Genomic DNA, 5,410 nt, shown 5'->3' with positions numbered 1-5,410 from the left:
GATATGTGGAGCTTGTTCAAGGAGCAACTATTGAGTGTCCTTGATAAATATGTACCTGTCAGGCAGGGAGGAAAGGGTCGTGTGAGGGAGCCGTGGTTTTATAATGAATTGGAATCGCTTGTTAAAGCGACGAGGGCGGTCTATGTAAAGATGAGGCGTGAAGGTTCAATTGGGGTGATTGAGAGTTATAAGGTAGCCAGGAAGGAGCTAAGAGAGAGCTAAGAGCAGCAAGGAGGGAACATGAAAAGTCCTTGGTTGGTAGGATTAGGGAAAACCCAAAGGCTTTCTATAGGTATGTCAGGAATAAAAGAATGACTAGGGTAGGAATAGGTCCAGTCAAGGATAGTAGTGGAAGTTGCGCTTGGAGGCTGAAGAGATTGGGAGACACTGAATGAATACTTTTAGTCAGTATTCACTCAGGAACAGGACATTGTTGCCAATGTGAATATTGAGTCACAATTAATTAGAATGGACGGCTTTGAAGTATGTAGGGAAGAGGTATTGGAAATTCTGGAAAGGGTGAAAATAGATAAGTCCTCTGGGCCTGATGGCATTTATCCTAGGATTCTCTGGGAAGCAAATGAGTTTGCAGAGCCATTGGCCTTGATTTTTATGTCCTCGTTGTCTACAGGAATAGTGCCAGAAGACTGGAGGATAGCAAATGTGGTTCCCTTGTTCAAGAAGGGTAGTAGAGACAACCCTGGTCTTCCACTTGATATCCTTCAGAAAAATTAACAAAGTGAGTGTACTGTTAAATGAACATAGCATAGGCACCAAATTCCTGTCAACTGCCAGGTGCCTTCTGATCACACGTTATCCAGGACACCAAAACTGAAAACTGTCATGCAGCCAGTCAGCCAGCCTTAAGAAGCACCTAAGTGAAGCTTTCCTCCATACACAATGACCTAGAACAAGATGCTGTCAAAGATGCTGCAAATGGAGCTGAATCAAGGACATGAAAATGAAATATCAAGGCCGCTTGAGAAAAGAAAGCCATTTAAGTTGCTGAATGACTTCCTTCTATTCTATTAAATGAAAAAATGACAAGAAATATAGAATGTTATTAGAAGGTGAAACATATAAGCCATTAAACTTTTACAACAGTGAATAATCTTAGATATACTCAAAATGAAGCAACACATATGTACTTTTTATAACAATGTGCTAATCCCTTAAATGCTGCTCAATTCCATGAGAAACTACGCTTTTAATTGTATAGGTGAGGAAAGAAGCTATCCATTTCTAGGGTGCAAATTGTATTCAAATGAATGTGTCAAATTAAGGAAAAAAGTGAAAATACATTTAAGAGGGACAGAGAGCATCTGAGCACCTTTGCAGAGTCTTGTCCCTCCCTGGATTCACTGCAGTTGCAATCAGTGAATAGTTTCCCCCCATCTCTCCCTCCCAAGATGAAGAATGGAAAAGGGGAGACATTGCTTTGCTCCTCGGTGTTGTCTAGTGGAGGGAGTTTTACTCTGAAATTGAATGAAGATAGAGCTTCATTCCGGACTGCAACTTCCTTCCATTGTCCAACATGTGAGTACGGCACTTTCTGAGGAGGGGAGGCTTGTCAGGATAGATGCCAATAAAATGCTTCCTTGTCAGAGAATCTAGAACTCGATGACACAGATTATAAATAAGGGCTTTCCCATATCAGGCAGAATGAGGAATTTATTCTCTCTTCTTTATTGCAATGCTCTCACACAGAGAGTAATAGCGACAGGCTCTTTGAATGTATTCAAGGCTGAATTGAACTGAATTTTGAGTGACAGGGAATGAAAGGTTATTGAGTGCAGGTAGCAAATGAAGTTAACACTACAGCAGGACATGCATGATCTTCTTAATTGGAAAGTAAGCCTGGTGAATGGCAGTGGCAAGAGATTTAACACGTTCCATGTCTGAGTAGTCCTTCAAACAGTTGTCGAAGCTGGACAGAGACATGGATTCCCACATCATAGAGAAACCGTGGAAATGTGAGGACTGTGGGAAGGAATTCAAAATTCCATATTTGTTTGAACGTCATTGCCATGGTCACACTGGGGAGCAGCCATTCGCCTGCTCCATGTGCGGCAAGGGCTTCATTCATTTAATCCACCCTGATGATCCACCTGAAGAGTTTCACGAGGAAAGACCTTTTTTCTGCTTCGTGGGAAGGAGTTCATTTATTTATCACCCTGGTGACCCACCAGCCGGCTCACACCGGAGAGAGGCCGTTCGCCTGCCCTAAGTGCATGAACGGATTCACCCAGTCATCCGCCTTGCTGATCCACCAATAGGGCCATACCAGGGAAGAGACCACCCTCCTGCTCTGTCTGCATGAAGGTATTCATTAATTTGTCTGCCCTGCTTATGCACCTTCGGGTTCACACCAGGGAGAGACTGTTCTCCTGCTCCATGTGCAGGAAGGGGTTCATTCATTTATCCACCCTGGTGACTCACCAGCAGGTTCACACCGGGGAGAGGTCATTCACTCGGTCCAAGTGTGGGAAGGGATCCACTAACCCCACTGACCTGCAGACAAACTGGCACATTCACACCAGGGAGAGGCTGTTCATCTGCTTCGTCTGTGGGAAAGGGTTTAGCCATTCATCCATCCTGCTGGCGCACAGGCGCATCCACACTGAGGATAGACCGTTCTCCTGGTCTGTGTGTGGTAGGGGATTTACAGATTATTCCAGTTGCAGAGACACCAGCGGGTTCACACTGGGGAAAGGCCTTTCACCTGCTCCGTGTGCGGAAAGGGATTTAGTCAGTCATCCCATCTGCTCAGACACCAATCCAATCACACCAAGCAGAGCACGTTTGGATTCTTTGTGGGTGTGACTTGTATTAGTATCAAGAGGAAGGGGAGTATTGCTGAGGCAGAACTGACTGCAGGTAGAGCAGGTGGCGGTGCATGGCTGACAGCATGGAGCATAGGATCCGGAAAGAGAATTCTTGCTGAAGGTTTTGAATTTGTAGTGTGTACTGGGTATCCTGTTCAGGTTCAAACTGTGTTGGGCTGAATGTGGTCCGGAGTCCATGTGAGATCAGATGGTTCCATATGCAGTTCTGAGGAATAGCTCTGAAAACGTGTTGCTGGTTAAAGCACAGCAGGTTAGGCAGCATCCTAGGAACAGGAAATTCGACGTTTCGGGCCAGAGCCCTTCATTAGGAATGAGGAATTTCTGGCAGTTCTGAGGAATAGCTGATTTTGATGAAGAGCTTATGACTGAACATCGATCCTGATGAAGGTCATATGCCCAAAACATCGATTCTCCTGCTCCTGGGATGCTGCCTGACCTGCCGTCCTTTTCCAGCAACGCACTCTCGACTATTAATACTCAAGAGTGCTTACATTCACTGGTCAGTTGAGCACCTATTAAGACACACTTACTGATTTGGAACATGCAGCGGAGTCGGGAGATGTAAACCTTTTATGTTTGACTCTGTGAAGAAATCAATCCCATGGAAAGATTGGCTCCAGTTTGTCCCTTCCCCAGGAGGCTGTCGGGACGATAACATGGGAAACAGAGAATGATTGTCCATTACTGAAGGTTGAACAAATTGGAAAAATGACAGTTTCTGATAATGTCTTACAATCCTGGTGGCTTTTGGAGGTATTTTTGAAATTGTCATGGCCTGTGTGACCCACTGATGTTCCCAGAGTCTGAGCCACACCACAAATGGCAGGATGGAGAAGAGAATGCAGACATGGGTTATATCCCTACCATAGACTCATAGAACCTGACCGCATGGAAACAGACCTTTCTGTCCAACTCATCCATGCTGACCAGTTATCCCAAATTGGTGAGGCCACTTTTGAAATATTGTGTTCAATTCTGGCCTTCTTGCTATCAGGAGGATGTTAACGTTGAAAGGGTTCAGAAAAGATGCACAAGGATGTTGCCAGGCTTGGAGGGTTTGAGCTCCAGGGAGAGTCATAGAGCCTTAGAATCATGGAGATGTACATACGGAAACAGACCATTCATTCCAAATTGTCCATGCTGACTAGACATCCAATCCTTAACGAGTCCCACTTGCCAGCATTTGGCCCATATCCCTCAATCCCTTCCTATTCATATACCCATCCAGATGCCATTTTGAATGTTGTCATTGTAGCAGCCTCCACCACTTCCTTAAAGAGCACATTCCATACATGTGCCACCCTCTGCGTGAAAAAGTTGCCCCTTAGGTCCCTTTTCTCACCGTAAACTTATGCCTGCTAGTTCTGGACTCCCCCATCCAGGGAAAAAAACCTTGTCTATTTCCTCTCTCCGTGCCCCTCATGATTTTATAAACCCGTATAATGTCACCCCTCACCCTCTGACACTCCAGAGAAAGTAGCCCTATATTGGTCAGAGCATTGAGTATATGAATTGGGAGGTCTCTGTCCAATGATCACTTACTGTTCCCTTCAATAATTCTATAATTGGAAGTATATGACATAGCTAAAGGACATAAATACAACAGATAATTGTATTTGAATCTCGGAGGCTAGCACATTGAATATATAACCATTTAATAACACTAGATAGATCTCTGTCCCTTCTCAAGTTCCAGTCCTGATAAATGCCTTGCGGATCTGAAAGCCTTGAGAGACAGAGAGAATCTGAAACCGCTTCTATTTGATTCATTTCCTCTTTTTCCAGCTGCTATCTTGAATAGTTTTACCCTTCCCCCTCTCATTCCCCGTCTCCAAGCCAGGATGAGGAATGGAAAGGGGAGACATTGATTTGTTCTGAAACTGGCCTCGTCCCGCGTGGTGACGTTCGCGATGGAGGGCGGGGCGTCGTGAAGGAGCCAATAGGAATCGCAGCGCCGAGCGGCGATGTCGCTGTGTTCTAAGTCCTTTTGGCCAACGGCCCGTACGTCGCACTGACCAATTGCAAACCCTGGAGAACCTGAAAGGAGTCTGGTCCTCCTGCCAATCAGAGCTCACCTATTGTCTAAATGAGCTCGGGAAGCTGCTACTACTTCTCTGAATGAAGATGGAGCTTCACCCCAGACTGCAACTCCCTTCCTCTGTCCAACATCTGTGACTACGGCACTTTTTTTCTACACCCTTCCCATCCTTTTCAATTTCTTTTCTCATTCTGGGGTTAAACTGATATCCCAGCCTTACCTCAGCTTCTCAGAGCACATCTCTGTTATGCTCATCCCAGTATACAGGCGTGTCAGACCGGTTCTGAAGCAGGTAAAACCTGGCCAGGTGGAGCCATTTCTGCTCTTCAAGACTGTTTTGAGCGCACTGACTGGTGGGTGTTCAGGGAGACCACAAATGATAGCGATTCCATCAATTTAGAGGAGTACATGGTGTCGGTGATTTCCTACGTTAGCAAGTGTATTGACGGTGTAATTGTGTTCAAGACCATCACTTCTTGCCCCAACCAGAAGCCATGAATGACTGCAAAGGTGTGTGCAGTGCTGA

This window comes from Hemiscyllium ocellatum (genome assembly GCF_020745735.1).
Source record: "Hemiscyllium ocellatum isolate sHemOce1 chromosome 27 unlocalized genomic scaffold, sHemOce1.pat.X.cur. SUPER_27_unloc_26, whole genome shotgun sequence".
NCBI lineage: Eukaryota > Metazoa > Chordata > Chondrichthyes > Orectolobiformes > Hemiscylliidae > Hemiscyllium > Hemiscyllium ocellatum.
The sequence above is the reverse complement of the archived record's forward strand: the minus strand, read 5'-3'. Positions refer to the sequence as shown.